This window comes from Oncorhynchus masou, chromosome 20 (genome assembly GCF_036934945.1).
Source record: "Oncorhynchus masou masou isolate Uvic2021 chromosome 20, UVic_Omas_1.1, whole genome shotgun sequence".
Classification (NCBI taxonomy): domain Eukaryota; kingdom Metazoa; phylum Chordata; class Actinopteri; order Salmoniformes; family Salmonidae; genus Oncorhynchus; species Oncorhynchus masou.
The window spans coordinates 17,240,642-17,253,686 of record NC_088231.1 but is presented as its reverse complement, the minus strand read 5'-3'; positions in this window follow the sequence as shown (position 1 = coordinate 17,253,686).

Genomic DNA, 13,045 nt, shown 5'->3' with positions numbered 1-13,045 from the left:
AGTAGATCTGTACCAGTACAGAGGGAGGGGTCCTGAGAGGAGTGGTGTGACTAGTAGATCTGTACCAGTACAGAGGGAGGGGTCCTGAGAGGAGTGGTGTGACTAGTAGATCTGTACCAGTACAGAGGGAGGGGTCAGAGGGAGGGTACAGAGGGAGGGGTCCTGAGACAGAGGGAGGGGTCCTGTGGTGTGACTAGTAGATCTGTACCAGTACAGAGGGAGGGGTCCTGAGAGGAGTGGTGTGACTAGTAGATCTGTACCAGTACAGAGGGAGGGGTCCTGAGAGGAGTGGTGTGACTAGTAGATCTGTACCAGTACAGAGGGAGGGGTCCTGAGAGGAGTGGTGTGACTAGTAGATCTGTACCAGTACAGAGGGAGGGGTCCTGAGAGGAGTGGTGTGACTAGTAGATCTGTACCAGTACAGAGGGAGGGGTCCTGAGAGGAGTGGTGTGACTAGTAGATCTGTACCAGTACAGAGGGAGGGGTCCTGAGAGGAGTGGTGTGACTAGTAGATCTGTACCAGTACAGAGGGAGGGGTCCTGAGAGGAGTGGTGTGACTAGTACAGATCCTGAGAGGAGTGGTGTGACTGTACCAGTACAGAGGGAGGGGTCCTGAGAGGAGTGGTGTGACTAGTAGATCTGTACCAGTACAGAGGGAGGGGTCCTGAGAGGAGTGGTGTGACTAGTAGATCTGTACCAGTACAGGGGAGGGGTCCTGAGAGGAGTGGTGTGACTAGTAGATCTGTACCAGTACAGAGGGAGGGGTCCTGAGAGGAGTGGTGTGACTAGTACTAGTAGAGGGATCTGAGAGGAGTGGTACCAGTACAGAGGGGAGGGGTCCTGAGAGGAGTGGTGTGACTAGTAGATCTGTACCAGTACAGATACAGAGGAGGGGTCCTGAGAGGAGTGGTGTGACTAGTAGATCTGTACCAGTACAGAGGGTCCTGAGAAGGGTCTTGAGAGGGGTGGTGTGACTAGTAGATCTGTACCAGTACAGAGGGAGGGGTCCTGAGAGGGTGGTGTGACTAGTAGATCTGTACCAGTACAGAGGGGGGGTCCTGAGAGGAGTGGTGTGACTAGTAGATCTGTACCAGTACAGAGGGAGGGTCCTGAGAGGAGTAGATCTGTGTGACTAGTAGATCTGTACCAGTACAGAGGGAGGGGTCCTGAGAAGAGTGGTGTGACTCGTAGATCTGTACCAGTACAGAGGGAGGGGTCCTGAGAGGAGTGGTGTGACTAGTAGATCTGTACCAGTACAGAGGGAGGGGTCCTGAGAAGAGTGGTGTGACTAGTAGATCTGTACCAGTACAGAGGGAGGGGTCCTGAGAGGAGTGGTGTGACTAGTAGATCTGTACCAGTACAGAGGGAGGGGTCCTGAGAAGAGTGGTGTGACTAGTAGATCTGTACCAGTACAGAGGGAGGGGGTCCTGAGAGGAGTGGTGTGACTAGTAGATCTGTACCAGTACAGAGGGAGGGGTCCTGAGAGGAGTGGTGTGACTAGTAGATCTGTACCAGTACAGAGGGAGGGGGTCCTGAGAGGAGTGGTGTGACTAGTAGATCTGTACCAGTACAGAGGGAGGGGTCTGAGGAGGAGTGGTGTGACTAGTAGATCTGTACCAGTACAGAGGGAGGGGTCCTGAGAGGAGTGGTGTGACTAGTAGATCTGTACCAGTACAGAGGAGGGGTCCTGAGAGGAGTGGTGTGACTAGTAGATCTGTACCAGTACAGAGGAGGGGTCCTGAGAGGAGTGGTGTGACCTGTACAGTACAGGTGTGAGAGAATTGGTAGATCTGTACCAGTACAGAGGGAGGGGTCCTGAGAGGAGTGGTGTGACTAGTAGATCTGTACCAGTACAGAGGGGGTCCTGGAGGGGTCCTAGTAGAACCAGTGGTGTGACTAGTAGATCTGTACCAGTACAGAGGGAGGGGTCCTGAGAGGAGTGGTGTGACAGTAGTAGATCTGTACCAGTACAGAGGGACTAGTCATGAGAGTGTGGTGTGACTAGTAGATCTGTACCAGTACAGAGGGAGGGACTGAGAGGAGTGGTGTGACTAGTAGATCTGTACCAGTACAGAGGGAGGGGTCCTGAGAAGAGTGGTGTGACTAGTAGATCTGTACCAGTACAGAGGGAGGGGGGTCCTGAGAGGAGTGGTGTGACTAGTAGATCTGTACCAGTACAGAGGGAGGGGTCCTGAGAGGAGTGGTGTGACTAGTAGATCTGTACCAGTACAGAGGGAGGGGTCCTGAGAGGAGTGGTGTGACTAGTAGATCTGTACCAGTACAGAGGGGGAGGGGGTCCTGAGAGAGAGTGGTGTGACTAGTAGATCTGTACCAGTACAGAGGGAGGGGTCCTGAGAGGAGTGGTGTGACTAGTAGATCTGTACCAGTACAGAGGGAGGGGTCCTGAGAGGAGTGGTGTGACTAGTAGATCTGTACCAGTACAGAGGGGGGTCCTGAGGGACTGTACCAGAGGGGAGTGGTGGTGACTAGTAGATCTGTACCAGTACAGAGGGAGGGGTCCTGAGAGGAGTGGTGTGACTAGTAGATCTGTACCAGTACAGAGGGAGGGGTCCTGAGAGGAGTGGTGTGACTAGTAGATCTGTACCAGTACAGAGGGAGGGGTCCTGAGAGGAGTGGTGTGACTAGTAGATCTGTACCAGTACAGAGGGAGGGGTCCTGAGAAGAGTGGTGTGACTAGTAGATCTGTACCAGTACAGAGGGAGGGGGTCCTGAGAGGAGTGGTGTGACTAGTAGATCTGTACCAGTACAGAGGGAGGGGTCCTGAGAGGAGTGGTGGTGTGACTAGTAGATCTGTACCAGTACAGAGGGAGGGGTCCTGAGAAGAGTGGTGTGACTAGTAGATCTGTACCAGTACAGAGGGAGGGGTCCTGAGAGGAGTGGTGTGACTAGTAGATCTGTACCAGTACAGAGGGAGGGGTCCTGAGAGGAGTGGTGTGACTAGTAGATCTGTACCAGTACAGAGGGAGGGTCCTGTAGAGGAGTAGATCTGTACCAGTACAGAGGAGGGACTGAGAGGAGTGGTGTGACTAGTAGATCTGTACCAGTACAGAGGAGGGGTCCTGCGTGGGGTGGTGTGACTAGTAGATCTGTACCAGTACAGAGGGAGGGGTCCTGAGAGGAGTGGTGTGACTAGTAGATCTGTACCAGTACAGAGGAGGGGTCCTGAGTGGGGTGGTGTGACTAGTAGATCTGTACCAGTACAGAGAGGGGTCCTGAGAGGAGTGGTGTGACTAGTAGATCTGTACCAGTACAGAGGGAGGGGTCCTGAGAGGAGTGGTGTGACTAGTAGATCTGTACCAGTACAGAGGGAGGGGTCCTGAGAGGGTGGTGTGACTAGTAGATCTGTACCAGTACAGAGGGAGGGTCCTGAGAGGAGTGGTGTGACTAGTAGATCTGTACCAGTACAGAGGGAGGGGTCTGAGAGGAGTGGTGTGACTAGTAGATCTGTACCAGTACAGAGGGAGGGGTCCTGAGAGGGAGTGGTGTGACTAGTAGATCTGTACCAGTACAGAGGGAGGGGTCCTGAGAGGAGTGGTGTGACTAGTAGATCTGTACCAGTACAGAGGGAGGGGTCCTGAGAGGAGTGGTGTGACTAGTAGATCTGTACCAGTACAGAGGGAGGGGTCCTGAGAGGAGTGGTGTGACTAGTAGATCTGTACCAGTACAGAGGGAGGGGTCCTGAGAGGAGTGGTGTGACTAGTAGATCTGTACCAGTACAGAGGGAGGGGTCCTGAGAAGAGTGGTGTGACTAGTAGATCTGTACCAGTACAGAGGGAGGGTCCTGAGAGGAGTGGTGTGACTAGTAGATCTGTACCAGTACAGAGGGAGGGGTCCTGAGAGGAGTGGTGTGACTAGTAGATCTGTACCAGTACAGAGGGAGGGGTCCTGAGAGGAGTGGTGTGACTAGTAGATCTGTACCAGTACAGAGGAGGGGTCCTGAGAGGAGTGGTGTGACTAGTAGATCTGTACCAGTACAGAGGGAGGGTCCTGAGAGGGGTGGTGTGACTAGTAGATCTGTACCAGTACAGAGGGAGGGGTCCTGAGAGGAGTGGTGTGACTAGTAGATCTGTACCAGTACAGAGGGAGGGGTCCTGAGAGGAGTGGTGTGACTAGTAGATCTGTACCAGTACAGAGGGAGGGGTCCTGAGAGGAGTGGTGTGACTAGTAGATCTGTACCAGTACAGAGAGGAGTACAGAGGGAGGGGTCCTGAGAGGGGTGGTGTGACTAGTAGATCTGTACCAGTACAGAGGGAGGGGTCCTGAGAGGAGTGGTGTGACTAGTAGATCTGTACCAGTACAGAGGGAGGGGTCCTGAGAGGAGTGGTGTGACTAGTAGATCTGTACCAGTACAGAGGGAGGGGTCCTGAGAGGGGTGGTGTGACTAGTAGATCTGTACCAGTACAGAGGGAGGGGTCCTGAGAGGAGTGGTGTGACTAGTAGATCTGTACCAGTACAGAGGGAGGGGTCCTGTACCAGTAAGAGGAGGGGTCCTGAGAGGAGTGGTGTGACTAGTAGATCTGTACCAGTACAGAGGGAGGGGTCCTGAGAGGAGTGGTGTGACTAGTAGATCTGTACCAGTACAGAGGGAGGGGTCCTGGAGGAGTGGTGTGACTAGTAGATCTGTACCAGTACAGAGGGAGGGGTCCTGAGAGGGGGGTGGTGTGACTAGTAGATCTGTACCAGTACAGAGGGAGGGGTCCTGAGAGGGTGGTGTGACTAGTAGATCTGTACCAGTACAGAGGGTCCTGAGAGGAGTGGTGTGACTAGTAGATCTGTACCAGTACAGAGGAGAGGAGTGGTGTGACTAGTAGATCTGTACCAGTACAGAGGGAGGGACTAGTAGATCTGTAGTAGAGGGAGTCCTGGAGGAGTGTGACTAGTAGATCTGTACCAGTACAGAGGGAGGGGTCCTGAGAGGAGTGGTGTGACTAGTAGATCTGTACCAGTACAGAGGGAGGGGTCCTGAGAGGAGTGGTGTGACTAGTAGATCTGTACCAGTACAGAGGGAGGGGTCCTGAGAGGGGTGGTGTGACTAGTAGATCTGTACCAGTACAGAGGAGAGGGGTCCTGAGAGGAGTGGTGTGACTAGTAGATCTGTACCAGTACAGAGGGAGGGGTCCTGAGAGGAGTGGTGTGACTAGTAGATCTGTACCAGTACAGAGGGAGGGGTCCTGAGAGGAGTGGTGTGACTAGTAGATCTGTACCAGTACAGAGGGAGGGGTCCTGAGAAGAGTGGTGTGACTAGTAGATCTGTACCAGTACAGAGGGAGGGGTCCTGAGAGAGAGTGGTGTGACTAGTAGATCTGTACCAGTACAGAGGGGAGGGGTCCTGAGAGGAGTGGTGTGACTAGTAGATCTGTACCAGTACAGAGGGAGGGGTCCTGAGAGGGTGGTGTGACTAGTAGATCTGTACCAGTACAGAGGGAGGGGTCCTGAGAGGAGTGGTGTGACTAGTAGATCTGTACCAGTACAGAGGGAGTGGTCCTGAGAGGGGTGGTGTGACTAGTAGATCTGTACCAGTACAGAGGGAGGGGTCCTGAGAGGGGTGGTGTGACTAGTAGATCTGTACCAGTACAGAGGAGGGGTCCTGAGAGGAGTGGTGTGACTAGTAGATCTGTACCAGTACAGAGGGAGGGGTCCTGAGAAGAGTGGTGTGACTAGTAGATCTGTACCAGTACAGAGGGGGGGTCCTGAGAAGAGTGGTGTGACTAGTAGATCTGTACCAGTACAGAGGGAGGGGTCCTGAGAGGAGTGGTGTGACTAGTAGATCTGTACCAGTACAGAGGGAGGGGTCCTGAGAAGAGTGGTGTGACTAGTAGATCTGTACCAGTACAGAGGGAGGGGTCCTGAGAGGAGTGGTGTGACTAGTAGATCTGTACCAGTACAGAGGGAGGGGTCCTGAGAGGAGTGGTGTGACTAGTAGATCTGTACCAGTACAGAGGAGGGGTCCTGAGAGGAGTGGTGTGACTAGTAGATCTGTACCAGTACAGAGGGAGGGGTCCTGAGAGGAGTGGTGTGACTAGTAGATCTGTACCAGTACAGAGGGAGGGGTCCTGAGTGGGGTGGTGTGACTAGTAGATCTGTACCAGTACAGAGGGAGGGGTCCTGAGAGGAGTGGTGTGACTCGTAGATCTGTACCAGTACAGAGGGAGGGGTCCTGAGAAGAGTGGTGTGACTCGTAGATCTGTACCAGTACAGAGGGAGGGGTCCTGAGAAGAGTGGTGTGACTAGTAGATCTGTACCAGTACAGAGGGAGGGGTCCTGAGAGGAGTGGTGTGACTAGTAGATCTGTACCAGTACAGAGGGAGGGGTCCTGAGAAGAGTGGTGTGACTAGTAGATCTGTACCAGTACAGAGGGAGGGGTCCTGAGAGGAGTGGTGTGACTAGTAGATCTGTACCAGTACAGAGGGAGGGGTCCTGAGAGGAGTGGTGTGACTAGTAGATCTGTACCAGTACAGAGGGAGGGGTCCTGAGAGGAGTGGTGTGACTAGTAGATCTGTACCAGTACAGAGGGAGGGGTCCTGAGAGGAGTGGTGTGACTAGTATCTGTACCAGTACAGAGGGAGGGGTCCTGAGAAGAGTGGTGTGACTAGTAGATCTGTACCAGTACAGAGGGAGGGAGAGGAGTGGTGTGACTAGTAGATCTGTACCAGTACAGAGGGAGGGTCCTGAGAGAGTGAGAGTGTGACTAGTAGATCTGTACCAGTACAGAGGAGGGGTCCTGAGAGGGGTGGTGTGACTAGTAGATCTGTACCAGTACAGAGGGAGGGGTCCTGAGAGGAGTGGTGTGACTAGTAGATCTGTACCAGTACAGAGGGAGGGGTCCTGAGAGGAGTGGTGTGACTAGTAGATCTGTACCAGTACAGAGGGAGGGGTCCTGAGAGGGTGGTGTGACTAGTAGATCTGTACCAGTACAGAGGGAGGGGTCCTGAGAGGAGTGGTGTGACTAGTAGATCTGTACCAGTACAGAGGGAGGGGTCCTGAGAGGGGTGGTGTGACTAGTAGATCTGTACCAGTACAGAGGGAGGGGTCCTGAGAGGAGTGGTGTGACTAGTAGATCTGTACCAGTACAGAGGGAGGGGTCCTGAGAGGGTGGTGTGACTAGTAGATCTGTACCAGTACAGAGGGAGGGGTCCTGAGAGGAGTGGTGTGACTAGTAGATCTGTACCAGTACAGAGGGAGGGGTCCTGAGAGGAGTGGTGTGACTAGTAGATCTGTACCAGTACAGAGGGAGGGGAGAGGAGTCCTGTAGATCTGTACCAGTACAGTCCTGAGAAGAGTGTGGTGTGACTAGTAGATCTGTACCAGTACAGAGGGAGGGGTCCTGAGAGGAGTGGTGTGACTAGTAGATCTGTACCAGTACAGAGGGAGGGGTCCTGAGAAGAGTGGTGTGACTAGTAGATCTGTACCAGTACAGAGGGAGGGGTCCTGAGAGGAGTGGTGTGACTAGTAGATCTGTACCAGTACAGAGGGAGGGGTCCTGAGAGGAGTGGTGTGACTAGTAGATCTGTACCAGTACAGAGGGAGGGGTCCTGAGAGGAGTGGTGTGACTAGTAGATCTGTACCAGTACAGAGGGAGGGGGTCCTGAGAGGAGTGGTGTGACTAGTAGATCTGTACCAGTACAGAGGGAGGGGTCCTGAGAGGAGTGGTGTGACTAGTAGATCTGTACCAGTACAGAGGAGGGGTCCTGTACCAGTACAGGGGGGTCCTGAGAGTGGTGTGACTAGTAGATCTGTACCAGTACAGAGGGAGGGGTCCTGAGAGGAGTGGTGTGACTAGTAGATCTGTACCAGTACAGAGGGAGGGTCCTGAGAGGAGTGGTGTGACTAGTAGATCTGTACCAGTACAGAGGGAGGGGTCCTGAGAGGAGTGGTGTGACTAGTAGATCTGTACCAGTACAGAGGGAGGGACCTGAGAGGAGTGGTGTGACTAGTAGATCTGTACCAGTACAGAGGGAGGGGTCCTGAGAGGAGTGGTGTGACTAGTAGATCTGTACCAGTACAGAGGGAGGGGTCCTGCGTGGGGTGGTGTGACTAGTAGATCTGTACCAGTACAGAGGGAGGGGTCCTGAGAGGAGTGGTGTGACTAGTAGATCTGTACCAGTACAGAGGGAGGGGTCCTGAGATCCTGTACCAGTACAGGGGGAGGGGTCCTGGAGGAGTGGTGACTAGTAGATCTGTACCAGTACAGAGGGAGGGGTCTTGAGAGGGGTGGTGTGACTAGTAGATCTGTACCAGTACAGAGGAGGGGTCCTGTACCAGTACAGAGGGAGGGGTCCTGAGAGGAGTGGTGTGACTAGTAGATCTGTACCAGTACAGAGGGAGGGTCCTGAGAGGAGTGGTGTGACTAGTAGATCTGTACCAGTACAGAGGGAGGGGTCCTGAGAGGAGTGGTGTGACTAGTAGATCTGTACCAGTACAGAGGGAGGGGTCCTGAGAAGAGTGGTGTGACTAGTAGATCTGTACCAGTACAGAGGGAGGGGGTCCTGAGAGGAGTGGTGTGACTAGTAGATCTGTACCAGTACAGAGGAGGGGTCCTGAGAGGAGTGGTGTGACTAGTAGATCTGTACCAGTACAGAGGAGGGGTCCTGAGAGGAGTGGTGTGACTAGTAGATCTGTACCAGTACAGAGGGAGGGGTCCTGAGAGGAGTGGTGTGACTAGTAGATCTGTACCAGTACAGAGGGAGGGGTCCTGAGAGGAGTGGTGTGACTAGTAGATCTGTACCAGTACAGAGGGACCTGAGAGGGTGGTGTGACTAGTGAGATCTGTACCAGTACAGAGGGAGGGGTCCTGAGAGGAGTGGTGTGACTAGTAGATCTGTACCAGTACAGAGGGAGGGGTCCTTAGAGGGTGTGACTAGTGTGACTAGTAGATCTGTACCAGTACAGAGGGAGGGGTCCTGAGAGGAGTGGTGTGACTAGTAGATCTGTACCAGTACAGAGGGAGGGGTCCTGAGAGGAGTGGTGTGACTAGTAGATCTGTACCAGTACAGAGGGAGGGGTCCTGAGAGGAGTGGTGTGACTAGTAGATCTGTACCAGTACAGAGGAGGGGTCCTGAGAGGAGTGGTGTGACTAGTAGATCTGTACCAGTACAGAGGGAGGGGTCCTGAGGGGTGGTGTGACTAGTAGATCTGTACCAGTACAGAGGGGAGGGGTCTTGAGAGGGAGGGGTAGAGGGGTGGTGTGACTAGTAGATCTGTACCAGTACAGAGGGAGGGGTCCTGAGAGGAGTGGTGTGACTAGTAGATCTGTACCAGTACAGAGGGAGGGGTCCTGAGAGGAGTGGTGTGACTAGTAGATCTGTACCAGTACAGAGGGAGGGGTCCTGAGAGGAGTGGTGTGACTAGTAGATCTGTACCAGTACAGAGGGAGGGGTCCTGAGAGAGTGGTGTGACTAGTAGATCTGTACCAGTACAGAGGGAGGGGTCCTGAGAGGAGTGGTGTGACTAGTAGATCTGTACCAGTACTAGTAGATCTGTACCAGTACAGAGGGAGGGGTCCTGTACCAGTACAGGGGAGGGGTCCTGGTGTGTGGTGTGACTAGTAGATCTGTACCAGTACAGAGGGAGGGGTCCTGAGAGGAGTGGTGTGACTAGTAGATCTGTACCAGTACAGAGGGAGGGGTCCTGAGAGGAGTGGTGTGACTAGTAGATCTGTACCAGTACAGAGGGAGGGGTCCTGAGAGGGTGGTGTGACTAGTAGATCTGTACCAGTACAGAGGGAGGGGTCCTGAGAGGAGTGGTGTGACTAGTAGATCTGTACCAGTACAGAGGGAGGGGTCCTGAGAGGGTGGTGTGACTAGTAGATCTGTACCAGTACAGAGGGAGGGGTCCTGAGAGGAGTGGTGTGACTAGTAGATCTGTACCAGTACAGAGGGAGGGGTCCTGAGAGGAGTGGTGTGACTAGTAGATCTGTACCAGTACAGAGGGGGGACTGAGAGGAGTGGTGTGACTAGTAGATCTGTACCAGTACAGAGGGAGGGGTCCTGAGAGGGGTGGTGTGACTAGTAGATCTGTACCAGTACAGAGGGATGGGTCCTGAGAGGAGTGGTGTGACTAGTAGATCTGTACCAGTACAGGGGGAGGGGTCCTGAGAGGAGTGGTGTGACTAGTAGATCTGTACCAGTACAGAGGGAGGGGTCCTGAGAGGAGTGGTGTGACTAGTAGATCTGTACCAGTACAGAGGGAGGGGTCCTGAGAGGAGTGGTGTGACTAGTAGATCTGTACCAGTACAGAGGGAGGGGTCCTGAGAGGAGGTGGTGTGACTAGTAGATCTGTACCAGTACAGAGGGAGGGGGTCTAGTGATCTGTACCAGTACAGTCCTGAGTGGTGTGACTAGTAGATCTGTACCAGTACAGAGGGAGGGGTCCTGAGAGGAGTGGTGTGACTAGTAGATCTGTACCAGTACAGAGGGAGGGGTCCTGAGAGGAGTGGTGTGACTAGTAGATCTGTACCAGTACAGAGGGAGGGGTCCTGAGAGGAGTGGTGTGACTAGTAGATCTGTACCAGTACAGAGGGAGGGGTCCTGAGAGGAGTGGTGTGACTAGTAGATCTGTACCAGTACAGAGGAGGGGGGTCCTGAGAGGAGTGGTGTGACTAGTAGATCTGTACCAGTACAGAGGGAGGGGTCCTGAGAGGGGTGGTGTGACTAGTAGATCTGTACCAGTACAGAGGAGGGGTCCTGAGAGGAGTGGTGTGACTAGTAGATCTGTACCAGTACAGAGGGAGGGGTCCTGTACCAGTACAGAGGGAGGTCCTGGAGGGGTGTGTGACTAGTAGATCTGTACCAGTACAGAGGGAGGGGTCCTGAGAGGAGTGGTGTAGACTGTACCAGTAGATCTGTACCAGTACAGAGGGAGGGGTCCTGAGAAGAGTGGTGTGACTAGTAGATCTGTACCAGTACAGAGGGAGGGGTCCTGAGAAGAGTGGTGTGACTGTACCAGTAGATCTGTACCAGTACAGAGGGAGGGGTCCTGAGAGGAGTGGTGTGACTAGTAGATCTGTACCAGTACAGAGGGAGGGGTCCTGAGAAGAGTGGTGTGACTAGTAGATCTGTACCAGTACAGAGGGAGGGGTCCTGAGAGGAGTGGTGTGACTAGTAGATCTGTACCAGTACAGAGGGAGGGGTCCTGAGAGGAGTGGTGTGACTAGTAGATCTGTACCAGTACAGAGGGAGGGGTCCTGAGAGGAGTGGTGTGACTAGTAGATCTGTACCAGTACAGAGGGAGGGGTCCTGAGAGGAGTGGTGTGACTAGTAGATCTGTACCAGTACAGAGGGAGGGGTCCTGAGAGGGGTGGTGTGACTAGTAGATCTGTACCAGTACAGAGGGAGGGGTCCTGAGAGGAGTGGTGTGACTAGTAGATCTGTACCAGTACAGAGGGAGGGGTCCTGAGAGGAGTGGTGTGACTAGTAGATCTGTACCAGTACAGAGGGAGGGGTCCTGAGAGGAGTGGTGTGACTAGTAGATCTGTACCAGTACAGAGGAGGGGTCCTGAGAGGAGTGGTGTGACTAGTAGATCTGTACCAGTACAGAGGGAGGGGTCCTGAGAGTGAGTGGTGTGACTAGTAGATCTGTACCAGTACAGAGGGAGGGGTCCTGAGAGGAGTGAGTGGTGTGACTAGTAGATCTGTACCAGTACAGAGGGAGGGGTCCTGAGAAGAGTGGTGTGACTAGTAGATCTGTACCAGTACAGAGGGAGGGGTCCTGAGAGGAGTGGTGTGACTAGTAGATCTGTACCAGTACAGAGGAGGGGTCCTGAGAGGAGTGGTGTGACTAGTAGATCTGTACCAGTACAGAGGGAGGGGTCCTGAGAGGAGTGGTGTGACTAGTAGATCTGTACCAGTACAGAGGGAGGGGTCCTGAGAGGAGTGGTGTGACTAGTAGATCTGTACCAGTACAGAGGGAGGGGTCCTGAGAGGAGTGGTGTGACTAGTAGATCTGTACCAGTACAGAGGGAGGGGTCCTGAGAGGAGTGGTGTGACTAGTAGATCTGTACCAGTACAGAGGGGAGGGGTCCTGAGAGGAGTGGTGTGACTAGTAGATCTGTACCAGTACAGAGGGAGGGGTCCTGAGAGGAGTCCTGGTGTGACTAGTAGATCTGTACCAGTACAGAGGGAGGGGTCCTGAGAGGAGTGGTGTGACTAGTAGATCTGTACCAGTACAGAGGGAGGGGTCCTGAGAGGAGTGGTGTGACTAGTAGATCTGTACCAGTACAGATCTGTACTAGTAGATCTGTACCAGTACAGAGGGAGGGGTCCTGAGAGGAGTGGTGTGACTAGTAGATCTGTACCAGTACAGAGGGAGGGTCCTGAGAGGAGTGGTGTGACTACAGAGGAGGGTAGATCTGTACCAGTACAGAGGAGGGGTCCTGAGAGGAGTGGTGTGACTAGTAGATCTGTACCAGTACAGAGGGAGGGGTCCTGAGAGGAGTGGTGTGACTAGTAGATCTGTACCAGTACAGAGGGAGGGGTCCTGAGAGGAGTGGTGTGACTAGTAGATCTGTACCAGTACAGAGGGAGGGGTCCTGAGAGGAGTGGTGTGACTAGTAGATCTGTACCAGTACAGAGGGAGGGGTCCTGAGAGGAGTGGTGTGACTAGTAGATCTGTACCAGTACAGAGGGAGGGGTCCTGAGAGGGAGGGGGTGGTGTGACTAGTAGATCTGTACCAGTACAGAGGGAGGGGTCCTGAGAGGAGTGGTGTGACTAGTCTGTAGATCTGTAGATCTGTACCAGTACAGAGGGAGGGGTCCTGAGAGGAGTGGTGTGACTAGTAGATCTGTACCAGTACAGAGGGAGGGGTCCTGAGAGGAGTGGTGTGACCTGTACCAGAGAGGAGGGGTCCTGAGAGGAGTGGTGTGACTAGTAGATCTGTACCAGTACAGAGGGAGGGGTCCTGAGAGGAGTGGTGTGACTAGTAGATCTGTACCAGTACAGAGGGAGGGGTCCTGAGAGGAGTGGTGTGACTAGTAGATCTGTACCAGTACAGAGGGAGGGGTCCTGAGAAGAGTGGTGTGACTAGTAG